Source organism: Marmota monax, unplaced genomic scaffold (assembly GCF_021218885.2).
Source record: "Marmota monax isolate L192 unplaced genomic scaffold, Marmota_monax_Labrador192_F-V1.1 WCK01_AAM20220418_F8-fsc00022, whole genome shotgun sequence".
NCBI lineage: Eukaryota > Metazoa > Chordata > Mammalia > Rodentia > Sciuridae > Marmota > Marmota monax.
Window position 1 is genome coordinate 24,939,477 of NW_026695215.1, and position 13,552 is coordinate 24,953,028.

The window sequence follows — 13,552 nt, forward strand, 5'->3', positions numbered from 1 at the left end:
GTGTTTTGTCTGTGTGTGTGTTTGTTTGAGGTATTTGGAGATCGAACCCAAGGCCTCCCACTTTCAAGGCAAGTACTCTGCCTCTGAGCTACATCCCCAGCCCTTTTGGTGTTTTTAGTTTTGTGTGTTGTTTTGTTTTGTTTTGTTTTTAATTCTGAGACAGGGTCTCACTAACTTTGCCCAAGCTAGCTTCAAATTTGCAATCCTAGCTCAACCTCTTGAATAACTGGATTACAAGCAAGTAGACACTGTGCTCAGCTTCCGCTCCTCATTTTCGACATAATCCTCCCCTTAACACCTTCTCTGGAAGGCAGATAAGTAATTTAAGGGAAGATATTTTTAAAACTTTAAATATCCAATCCTTGGCCAGGCGCAGTGGCACACACCTGTAATTCCACCAGTTCAGGAGGCTGAGGCAGGAGGATCAGGAGTTCAAAGCCAGCCTCAGCAACAGTGAGGTGCTAAGCAATTCAGTGAAACCATGTCTCTTAATAAAATACAAAATAAGGCTGGGGATATGGCTCAGTGGTTGAGCGCCCCTGAGTTCAATCCCCAGTACCCCCCCAAAAAAAAATCCAATCCTCACCTGACATGGTGGCACACACATGTGATCCCAGGAACTCGGAAAGCTGAGGCAGGAGGATCACAAGTTCAAGGCCAGCCTGGACAATTCAGTGAGGCCCTAAGCAACTTAGTGAAACCTTGTCTCAAAATAAACAAATCAAAAGGACTAGGGGTATAGTTCCGCGGTAAGCACCCTGGGTTCAAGCCCAGTACCAAATATAAATAAATATTCAACCCCCAATAAATTTTCACCTCATGGTAAACAAATTATTATATGTCTCTTAAATAACAAACTGTTTTAGTGAATTAAGGACTGTATGAGGGTACAGATCTTGGGAGTTTGAAAGTGCCAAGAAAAATGATCCAAAATAAATTCATGCACCATCATTATTTTTTTATTGTAATAAATTTTTTAAAAACTCAGGATAATAAAGTTAAATAAACCAGGTGCACTCATATAATCCCAGCAACTCAGGAGGCTGAGACAGGAGGATCACAAGTTCAAGGCCAGCCTGGACAACTTAGTAAGACCCTATCTCAAAATAAAAAAATAAAAAAGAACTGAGGATATAGCTCAGTGGTTAAGCACCCCTGGGTTCAATCCTTGGTACCAAAAAATAAAAAAGAAAAGAAAAAAGAAAAAAGAGGGAGAGAGATACTCTGGTACATTATGTGACAAAGGGCTTCAATGCCAGCCATGTACTCTTAAATGTACAGCAAAATTTATAATAATTCATAGAGAAAGTGAGAGAGAGAAACACGGCATTGAAATATTCTTGCAACTTTTTTCCTCAGTGTTTATTGTTTGCCACACAATATGTCAGGCACCGATTAAAAGAAACCATGTTTTTTACCTCAGCAAATTCAGAGTCCAATGGAGAAAGAGATAAATTGCAATATTGTGGGAGGAGCAGAATGATAGAGAAATCTTTGCAAGGTGCAGAGAAACAAGGTGTGTGAGTGTCTCTCTTCACCTGAGTGATGAATTCGCAGAGCAGATGATGCTGAAGGTAAGAGTTGAAGGAAGAGCAGAAATCTGCAGGTGAGAACTAGGGATGTGGTAGAGTGCTTGCCTAGCATGCCTGAAGCACTGGGATCAATCCCCTGCACCACTACAAAAAGAAAAGAAATTTTCTGGAGAGCAGGCAAAGAAAGGAAGTTCCAAAGAAGAGCATGTGCAAGGACACTAGATGGCCCTGAGAGAGCCTGCTTAATCACAGCCTCAGGACCTAAGGTTGTGAAGAGGTGGGACATTTGTGACGCCATCATCGGTGCTCCCACATCTGTACTATCTAAACGCTTAGGACATTGTCAGTCTCTGAGAGACTTTTGGTTTTCTATAATTCCTAAGCCGAGAAGGTGGGCTAGAAGAGGGAACCCAGGCAGAATTTTTCAGTCTTCAACCATAAACCTTGACTTCATTCATTTAAATCAGCAGTGTTTTTTATGCCACACACCTTCAAGGTTTTTGTTCTCCCTCTGTGAACTCAGCTATAAAATGAAAATCCTCCACTTCTAATGTTCTGTGTCAGTGGCTTTTAAACTTGAGTGTTGCACCAGGCATGGTGGCGCAAACCTGTAATCCCAATGACTCAGGAAGCGGAGGTGGGAGGATCACAAGTCCAAGACCAACCTCAGTAACTTTAGAGAGGCCCTGTCTCGAAAGAGTTGGGGATATGGCTCAACGGTAAAGTTCCTCTGGGTTAAATCCCCAGTACCGGAGGAAAAAGATTTAAAAAAAAAAAAAAAAACTGAGTGTTTCATCTGAATCACCTAGAAAAGCAATTAGAAGACTGGGGATATAGCTCAGTCAGTACAGTGTCTGCCCTGCATGCACAAGGCCCTGGGTTCAATCCCCAGCACCAAAAAAAAAGCAATCAGAACCCAGAGTTTCTGATTCAGTAAGTCCAAGAATTCTTGGCACCCAAGAATTTTCATGATGAGCTAATCCAAGGGAACATATAATTAAAACATTCTTCTATGCACTTGCCTTCAATGGCATTTCTAGTTCACACAGAGAAAGCAAGTGTCTATTATCAAGGAAATGGAGAAAGGAAAGAAAAAAATAATTTTTAAATGTTTTCTTTGGATATACACAGCTGAGGTAATCAGAAGCTTCAAAATATTTGGATGAAATAAACAATGCAAAAATGTGAAAAAAATAATTCTAATAGATTTTTTCAATTTTCTTTCCATTCATACTTCATTATCTGTAAGTTTATTTGGTTTTTGTGTTTTGAGGGTTTTTTTCCTCTGGACTTTCAGATTCCTTATAAGAAAGACTTGCAGTGTACCACATCTGGACAGGAAGCTCCAGAAGGCAAACAATTGGGGGACATGAACAGACTTTTCTGTACACATCATGTCAAAATCCAAACAGCATGCTTGAAAGTAAGAACAAGACTAAAGTTTAGCTTTAACCTATTTTATAAACATTACCATTTGCTTTCTGTGCCCATTCATAAATCTTATGATGGTTTGGATATATATACAATTTTGTTGTAAAATATTTGAGGGAAGCTATGTCAAACATTTCAATGACAATTAATGTCTCATTAGGCTAAAGAAGAAGAAGAAGAAGAAGACAACGACGACACAGATCTTGGAGCTTTCCTCCAGCAAGGGACAAGGATTGCAATGCCAGAGTTTAGCATAACTGTTTGCAAAGCAATAAACTGGTGCTAATGGCCATGATATTCTAATCAGCCATGCTAATTAAAATATTGGCACACAATTAATTTGTGAGAAGTTTAAAATTTTGGAACAAAAAAGAATCATGGTTTGTAATTATCCTAGGCTCTCTTTATATCCTGACTTCTCTGGTTCCTCATATTGCCTGGCTCATCCATCATTTATGCCATTTGCTGAAAGTAACATCGGCAAGCTGGCCAACTAGAGGTGCCCAATGCTCAGCCCCACCCCCACAGAAAGGACCCAAACAATGAATAAACAACTATATTTTTACAAGGGTGACTAAAAGACAGTGCTGGAGTATAGCAGGAGTGGCAGAAATCCCATAGAGCACAGAAACTCAAGATGGCCACACAGAGAAGGGAACGAAGTACCTTGCCTCTGCCACCGCATCTCCCCAAGTCAAGATCAGTTTGAACCAGGACAGACCTCTCTGAAGGGAAAAAGTAAACAGGAGGCCCCAGTGGCCCCAATCACTGCACAGACACAGTCTTTACTTCTGGAGAATCCTGCACTCTGTACAGGCCTTGAACTCAGCCTGGGGGGCCACCTGGAGTTCCTGAGGTTGCACTACTCCAGGGAAAGAGTCTAAATTGCCCCCCACTGTGCATGACCCAAGCTCCTACTATGCTGTGCGCCATCTTGTAACTGGAGCCAGTGCTAGAATGTGCCCTGTTCCAGAGTCTAAGAGCCACTGCATCCCTCATCGCTAAGGCTCTGCCAACCCTGCACAAGGCTCACACACCTACACGGCAGTACATTATTTCTTTTTTATGATGGAAATATAAATGATTGAATAAGCTACTGAATGATTTAATCCAAGGAAAAAAGAATACTCAAACTCAATTTCTGTATGGTCTATAAACTCCATCATCACATTTCATGAGCCTGGCTACCTTTCTAGGGCATGTTCATTCAGGAATGAACACTAAGAAGATCAGCCTTCTCCAATAACCTTGGGCAGGCCAGGTCACTCTTGTCACCCCTCTACTTTCTGTCACCAGAAATCTTAGAAAGTGCAGGTCATAGGATGAGGAAGGATAAAGCCAGGTTGTGTAATGTGTGGTAATGTCCACCATCCTTTATTTCCTGTATATTCTTCAAGAAGATTTCTCCAAATGTAAATCAAAACTACATTAAGATTTCATCTCACTCAAGTCAGAATGGCAATTATCAGGAATATGAATAATAATAAATGCTATGCTATCCAGACTCAGAAAATCAAATTAGTACAATCACTTTGGAAAGCAAATTAGTATAACCACTTTAAAAAGCAGTGTAGAGAGCCCTCAAAAAACTAGGGATGGAACCACCATGTGACCTAGCTATCCCATTCCTTAATATTTTCACAAAAGATCTAAAATCAGCATGCTACAGCAAGATAGTCACCTCCATGTTTATAGCAGCACAATTCACAAGAGCCAAACAATGAAATCAACTCAGATGCCCATCAACAGATAAACGGATCAAGAAAATGTGGTATATATGCACAATGGAGTTTTACTTAGTCATAAAAAGGAATGAAGTAAGGCACTTGTCAGTAAATTGATGAAAATGGAAAAACATGCTAAGTGAAATAATTCAGTCCCAGAAAATCAAGGGTCAAATGTTTTCTCTCATATGTGGGATCTAAAGCAAAATTAAGGGAAAGAAGGCAGTGAGGGAAGGAATCTGATATCATAAAGATAAAGAGAAGATCAGTGGGGTAGAAGTAAGAGAAGGAAAGAAAGGGAAGAAGGAAGGGATAAGGAAAGAACTATGGAATGAATATAACAGAGTCATGTTGTATACATATATAAATGTACCAAAGGGAACATCTCTTTGAGGTGGAGGCAGGGGGATCACAAGTTCAAAGCCAGCCTCAGCAAAAGCGAGGCACTAAGCAATTCAGTGAGACCCTGTCTCTAAATAAAAATACAAAATAGGGGTGGGAATGTGGCTTAGTGGTCAAGTGCCCCTGAGTTCAATCCCTGGTACATAGAAATAGAAATAAATAATAAATAGCCAGGCATAGAGATGCACACCTGTAATCCCAGTGATTTGGAAGGCTGAGGCAGGAAGACTGTAAGTTTGAGACCAGCCTCAGCAATTTAGCAAGGCCCTCAGCAACTCAGCGAGAGTCTGTTTCAATAATAATAATAATAACAACAACAACAACTAGGGCTGAGGATATAGCTAGGTAAAACACCATTGGGTTCAATCCCAAGTACCCAAAAAATAAATAAATAAAGGTGTGAAAGGAATACCAGTAAAAGAGAGAGAAAAGAGAGGGAGGAGAATGGAGATTGAAATCAAATTATGTATATGTATAATTATGTCAAAAGGAGCCCAGATACTATGTATATAAATATAATGCTCTAAATAAAAATTTAAAAAGAAGGGCTGGGGTTGTGGCTCAGCAGTAGAGTGCTTACCTAGCATATGTGAAGCCCTGGGTTTGATCCTCAGCACCACATATAAATAAATAAATTAAATAAAGGTATTGTGTCCAACTACAACTAAAAAATAAATAATTTTAAAAAAAGAAAAAAAAATTTTTAAAGATGAATATTTTTCCAGAAACTGGAGTGAGATTACAGTGTGGTAAAATGAAAATGACAAAGAACTTGATTTTAAATTTTCTGGCTCAGTGTCAGCCCTGCCACATTTCTATTATGTGGTTTCTTACAGAGTTTCTTGAACTCTCTAAGCCTCAGCTCTGCCTGCCACAAAATAGAGGTAATGATACTTAGCCAGCAACACAGGGCAGAGTTACTGTGAGCACAGCATGAGCTAATGGAGGAGGAAGGATTTTGTAAAAAGCCACATAATTGGAGGTGTCACCACTGCCTTTGTCAAGTAAAATCTACAAAACAAAAATCCCAAAAATGTAGTCCTTTCTCACTGACAGAACAAAACCTCAGCTTTTTGTAAACTATTTTTATTAGTTGTTGATGAAATTTTTTACTTCATTTATTTTTTTATTTATTTATCGTAGTGCTGAGAATCGAACCCAGGGCCTCACACATGCTAGGCAAGCGCTCTGCCACTGAGCCACAACCCCAGCCCCTTCCTCAGCTTTTTTTTATTCCAAGAGAAAAGTTTTGCTTGATCAAAGAGCTGACCACATTTTTGCTCCAGTACAAATGAGTGAGATTCTGAGTTATAGCAGACTTTTGACAGCAGTGAGAGAGCTTCCCTATGTCGAAGGATCCAGGTGCCAGGTGGGACACCAAGCTGGTAGGCAGTGTAGTCACTCAGGTGAAATAAGGTCTTTAAATTAGCTGTGATTATTGAAATGAACCTTTCATTTTATCTCCAGAATCTCAGCATAAAGCACCATTGACCTACTCTTTACATCATTTTTTAGTGTCTTATATAATGTTCAATAATTTCTTAAAAGACAAATTTTAAAAAACACTAAATACAACAACACAAGCCTTTTTGCCCCTAAAGAAGATTTTTTAAAAATATATTTCTTTATAGATTGCAAGATGGATTGACTAGGCTACAAAATTTTGAGAAGGTCCCATAGTTAGAAGATAGGTTCTGCCAAGTTCATTCAGATCTTACAGATTCTGAAAACATCACTATTCTCTCCTTCTCCCTAGATGCAGCACATCACTCCTCGGCTCCAATACTTGTGCACATGTGCATACTCTGTCACACACACACACACACACACACACACACACACGGCACCTCTGTTCATCTTTAGAAATCCCACTCACACATCACCTCCCTTATGCAAGCCTGGTGGCAAATCACTCCGTTGTGTTCTTCCTCTGAATCGTACACACTTATTTCAATGAGTAACTGGTATTTGTGAAGACTCTGTCTTCCTAACTTTTATTACGCAGTGCCTGAAACAGTTCTCTCTTCATTCTTCACACCCCTTTTTTTTTCTTCCTTAACTTCTCTCAATACAGTCATTTATTTACATACCAAAAACCATGGAGTTATCATTACTCCTTTCTCATACACACCCTATATCCACATGTCAGGAATCTTGTGGGCTCTACCTTCAAAGAGACTTACCCAGAAACTAACAATCTCTCATCACTTCTACTGCAAACATCTCAGCCAAGCTACTATGATCCTTCTTGCCTAATGACTGCAAAATCTCCATGGATCTCCTCCTGTTCCACCTTCTGTCCTTGAAGTCTATTCTCAACGTACATCCCGGGAAATGTTTTTAAAATCTAAGTCACTCCGCTCAAAGGCTTCCAATGGATTCCTGTTTTACCCCCAGAGGAAAAGACAACTTAGCCTACAAGACGCTAAGTGACTTGGCCCCCAGTTTTCTCTCTGACTTGTCTCTCACAGATCATTTTGGCCTATTGGCTGTTGTTCAGACAAGCTGGACACACCTCCTGTATTGGGGTCTTTGCACTTGCTGTTTCCTCTACCTGGAATCTCTTCCCCATAACTCCACAACCAAGTCCCTCTCCTCCTTTCAGGCCTTTGTTCAAATGGCACCCTTATAGTAAGGTTCACCCTGAGCACTCTGTCCAAAATTGCTACCCACCTTCATTCTCCCAATATACCTCGCCCCGCTTACTCTGCTCTGCTTTTCCTTTCTCCCTACCACCTTCTCACGTTCTCTATGATATTCTTCATGATCATTATTAATGATCCATGCTCATGCCCTCACCTCTAGCTGGAATACACACATCAAAATGAATCCTTTTGTTTTCCACAAAGTATCTCCAGGGATGAGCACATCATAGGTGCTCAACAAATAGCTGTTAAATAAATTTGTTTGTTGGAGAAAAATAGAAAAACTTCCTTTTCTTAAGATAAAGTATTCTTTTTTATTTTATTTTTTTTAGTTGTTGATAGACCTTAATTTTACTTATTTATACATGGTGCTAAGAATCAAACTCAGTGCCTCACACATGCCATAAGTGCACTACCACTGAGCCACAGCCCCAGCCCCTTAAAATATTCTAAGCAAAGGTTTAGAGGTTCTTTGGGGAGGATCCGTTTACCCTAAACCATTATTTTGGTTAAGCAGAGGAATCAAATCCTATTGAATTCTCTTTTCCACTTTAATTATAATTATACTTTTAATTTGTGTATAAAAAATATAATCAGAAGGCTGGGCACAGTGGCACATGCCTGTAATTCCATCTGCTCAGGAGGCTGAGGCAGGAGGATCACAAGCTCAAAGCCAGCCTCAGCTAAAGCTTAGTGGTGGAATGCCCCTGAATTGTAGCTCAGTGGTAGAGCACTTGCCTGGCACATATGAGGTCTGGATTCAATCCTCAGCACCACATAAAAATAAATAAATAAAAATAAAGATATTGTATCTGCCTACAACTAAAAAAAAATTAAAAAAAAATATGTACATATAATCAGAACAAATAGCACAAAACACTTGGTGGATCTGTGAAACTAGTAAGCTAGAGTACAAGCAGAGTATTTTAAGGGGACTTGGTTTAAGACCACAAAGAAATCTAAAGTGGATTCAGTCTGTGACTGTAACCCATGTCCAAGGAGGCAAGATGTGCCTGTAATGATGAATCTTCTAAAACGGCCATAAACATTCATTTAGGTAGTGAGTTGTTGTTCAAACATAAGCCACAAGATTAACTTGGAATGTCTGGGAAAACAATTTCCTGTGTGATCTTTTTAAAGGAAGTTACAATTTGGGGCTCTGAATATTTAAGGTCAAAATATCAGACTGATTTCATCATTTCACTTCTCATGTCCCTGTAATGTGCCATATTTGCTGTTTCTGCAAAATGTTGACAGGGCTCAATTACTCTTGGCCAGTAGTAAAATAAATACTTCCACAGGGTTTTCCAGAAAATTCATTCCTGAGAGTCCAAAATTACCAGATAGAACTCTATGAGGGCAGACTGCTTCCAAAGGTCACTGGGCTACATATTCAGAGCCTAAAATTTTTAAAAGGGCCCTTCTGTAGTTTGGGCTTATTTCTTAGCCTCTAAAGATCAATACAAAATAGAAGAAAAGAGTAATAACTTTTTCTCCTATGGAGTCTATAGATAAGTAACATCCAATATTTTATTCTTTTGCCCCACTTCTGTTTGTTCAATGAATTTAAATGTAAACAAATCTACCCTGACCACCTAAAAATTATACATAAAATCTAAGTCTAGCCAGGCACAGTGATACACACATGCAGTCTCAGCAACTCAAGAGGCTGAGGCAGGAGGAGCACAAGTTCAAGGCCAGCCTGGACAACTTAGCAAGACCTTGACTCAAAATATTAAAAAAAAAAAAAAAGGAGTGAGGAGGTAGCTCAGTGGTAGAGCACCCCTGGGTTCAATCTCTAGTGCCACACCAAAAACAAATCCAATTCTGATCAATTTCACATTAACTTTTTTCTTTTTTCAAATATACATTTTTATTTGTAGATGAATACAATACCTTTATTATGCTTATTTAGTTTTTTTATGTGGTGCTAGGGATGGAATCTAGTGTCTCATGCATGCTAGGCAAGCACTCTACCACTGAGCCACAATCCCAGTCCTCATATTAACTTTTCTTAAAGTTCTTTATAAAAATATAATTTTCTGGGGGCTGGGGATATAGCTCAGTTGGTAGAGTGTGTGCCTCACATGCACAGGCTCTGGGTTCAAACCCCAGTACCACCACACACACACACGCACACACACACACACACACATATATATATATATATATATATATATATATATATACACACACACACAACACACACACACATATAAAATTTTCTTCAATGCTAGTAAATTATAAATATGCTGAAATGTTGAGAGAGAAGTATACTAGTGTGTATCATTTATTTTAAAACCATTAAAAGTCAGACATGGGAGGCTGAGACAGAAAGGCTAATTTGAGCCAATGAATTCAAGACCAACCCAGGCAACATAGTGAGACTCCATCTCAAGAGAAAAATGCATTGAAAAATAAAATGGATTGTACATAGATAGAGTGCTGATAAAACACCTCCATGAAAGTGCTAATGGTAGAATCTGAATGGTGAATATTATCTGTGAACTCTAATTTGCTGCACATTTGAATTTTTTTTTTTTTTTTTTTTTTTTTTTTTTAGTGCTGGGGATTGAACCTAGGCCCTTGTACATATTAGGCAAGCATTCTACTACTGGGCTACCCCCCAACTCTTTTTGAGAAAGGATCTCATTAAGTTGCTCAATCCAACCTCAAACTTCCTCCTCTACCTTCCAAATAGCTGAGATTTCAGCCAAGTGACATTTGAACTTTTCATACAAAACTTAAATTATCATTTAACTTATTTATCAAAAATGTATACAGCTGTCAAGTAGAAAGGGAAGCTATAGGCAAATCACACAAATCCTTGTAAGCTCAACAGAAGAAAACCACTTCTACTTTTAACTCAAATTGCCCCCATTACTCTTGGGAATGCTCTGAAAAGGAGAGTCATTTTTTTATCTGGGTCTTATGTCTCCACTAAGCCTGTTCATTCATTAAGTTTTCAATGCTTTTTTCTTCCCTTGGCCTTACCATTCTAACACTCATCTCCAATTTTTTGAATCTCCCAAAGCTTTGTTTCAATGAAATAATTCATGAAATATGATTGAATCCCCATAAGTTGAGTTCCCCTTTCCACCTTAATGGTAAATTCTGAGTTCATCTCAAAATATTTCATTTCTTCTTGTTCAGCAGAAGTTCAGAGAGTTTCAGATCCCTTTTTACCACAATTTTCACTTTAGGGGTAAAAAGTCACTCTCTTTCTCTTGTGTATCTAACAGACATTCTTTTAGGTTCTCTTCTCTGTGTCTTTATCCCTGTCTCAGTTTCTGTGTCTTTCATTTCTCTTTCTCATATGTATACTTAGACTTCCACGTCTCTGTCTCTCTCATTAGGTTAATGAAAAATATGAAATGCATTTGTAAAAATAAATAGAAACAAACTAAAGAGTGCCCATCCATAAAACCATCCCTAAGAAAAGAAAATTCCTCCTACCTGGCAAAACCTTCGAGGCTGGTCCTTTCAATTTTTCCTTCTGGTCTTCATCACTTAAGAAGCTGTTTGAGCTTTGGGAATTCCCTAGAGTACAGGAAGGCTCAAGGGCACCATGACAAATCAGCTTTTCTAGCATTTAATACTCTCTTGGGGCCATGGAAGGGGGGCAAGGGGAGGAGAAAAGGATGTGTTTATGGTGACTGACAACATTGCTTGCACTCGTCCATGCTTTATTGCCATTAAATAAAAATGCTCATTCACTCTGTAAACACCGGTCTTAAAAACGAATACAAAAACATAAACCAGGAAGAACATTCTCAAAAAAATCATAATAATGAAGTAACATAAATGAAACCAGCCTTTTCAATTTTAATTAAAATTCCCAAGAATTAAAATTCATCACAATTATCCCTATCCCTATTTCAATATTTTGTGGTTGTTTCAATATTTGGTTGTTGTTGTTGTTGTTGTAGTTTTGTTTTCCTTTGTTTTATTTATTTATTTTTTTAAATGTGGTGCTGAGGATCGAACCCAGGGCCTTAAATGTGCTAGGCGAGCGCTCTACCACTGAGCCACAACCCCAGCCCCTCAATATTTTGTTTTTCATTTCATACAGTTTCTAAACTGTATTTTCTCAAGAGCAGGTACTGGGTATCATTCATCTTCTAGTCACTCAAGTCCCCCAGATATCCCATAGCAAAGAGACTTACATATATTGGGTTTCAACACAACATGTACAATGGGTGGATGGATGGATGCCTACAGAGATAAATTAATGCTGGGCTCAGTGGTGCACACCTGTAATCCCAGTGGCTTGTGAGGCTGAGGCAGGAGGATCACATGAAATAAAAAATAGGGCTGGGGATATGACTCAGTGGTTGAGTACCCCTGGTGGTACCCCTACCACCACCAAAATAATAGATAAATTAATGAATTACACAAGGGCAAACACTCCCTGTGTGCATAACATTTACTTAGGCAGAAGTCAGTATTCATCTTGGATGCTCTAAACTGGACCATATGCATCAGATTAGCAATCAGGATGTAGTTCAAAAGAAATATATTAGTATTAACATGTGTGTATGCATGAGTTAAGATAACAAGAAACCTAACAATAATTTTGTTTAGAAAAAGAGAATTGTTTCTCTCTCACATCATTCAATTTAAGGTGGGTATTCCCAGTCACCTGGAGGCTTTCCTTAGCACAGTCATTCAGGGACCCGCTAATATAGACATGCATACCCAACCCAGGGCATCTAAGATTCCTACAACTATCAACAGGGCAGCCAGTAGAAGTTAAGCCCAGGGACATCCTCCTAAGCAAGGAAGGGCTGAAGTTGTCACATCACTTCTGCTCACGTTCTGTTAATCAGAGTTTTGTCACTAGCCATACCAGCTGCAAGGAGCACTTGAGATTGGGTTTCCAGTTAGTCAGTCATATGCTCAGCTCATTTCTGTTACCATAGTAGGAGCTTGGTTCATGCACAGTGGGGGGCAATTTAGACTCTTTCCCTGGAGTAGTACAACCTCAGGAACTCCAGGTGGCCCCCCAGGCTGGGTTCAAGGCCTGTATGGAGTGCAGGATTCTCCAGAAGTAAAGACTGTGTCTGTGCAGTGATTGGGACCACTGGGGCCTCCTGTTTACTTTTTCCCTTTGGAGAGGTCTGTCCTGGTTCCAAACTGATCTTGACTTGGGGAGATGCGGTGGTAGGGGCAAGGTGCTTCGTTCCCTTCTCTGTGTGGCCATGTTGAGTTGCTGTGCTGTATGGGATTTCTGCCACTCCAGCTACCATCACCACCTCATTTTGCATACATGTTTATTACTTCAGGGTTGGAGGGTTCATATTTGGAATGCAGTGTTGTTTCATTTCTGGCATAAATACTTGAGGAAATGAGGTCAAATAAAGTTTCCCAAAATAAATTATCACTAGAAAGACATTCTATTATTAACAGAGTTGGATTCATGCTTCCCATATTTTCCAGGCTTGTTAAATTTGACAGAAAAATCTAAGGAGCCTCCTACACAGAAGATAACCCCAAAATGATAGGGTAGGGCTGGAGATGTAGCTCAGTTGGTAGAGTGCTTGCCTCACATACACAAAGCCCTGGGTTCAATCCCCAGCACCATGAGATATGTAGATATAGATGTAGATATAGATATAGATAAAGCTAGTTCATTCTTTATCAATTGTTCCTTAATTATTGATGATGTTAAAGCAGCCTAGAGATCCCCACCCAGAAGACCCTTACCATAATTAAGAAAAAAACCCCACCATATTTGTAACATAAGTTCCTCTTCTTGTCAGAAAGCTTTTTACACAGGATATCAGCTACCAGCAAAATCTTCTGCAGAGGGCATTGT

At 39.2% G+C, this 13,552-nt stretch overlaps 1 non-coding gene across 1 annotated transcript; it reads left to right on the plus strand.

Annotated features, from left to right (window-relative positions):
• Window positions 1-9,785: 9,785 nt before the first annotated feature.
• Trnav-cac (transfer RNA valine (anticodon CAC)) lies at window positions 9,786-9,857 on the plus strand. Its single transcript has one exon. It is a non-coding gene; the product is annotated as a tRNA-Val (tRNA).
• Window positions 9,858-13,552: the final 3,695 nt, after the last annotated feature.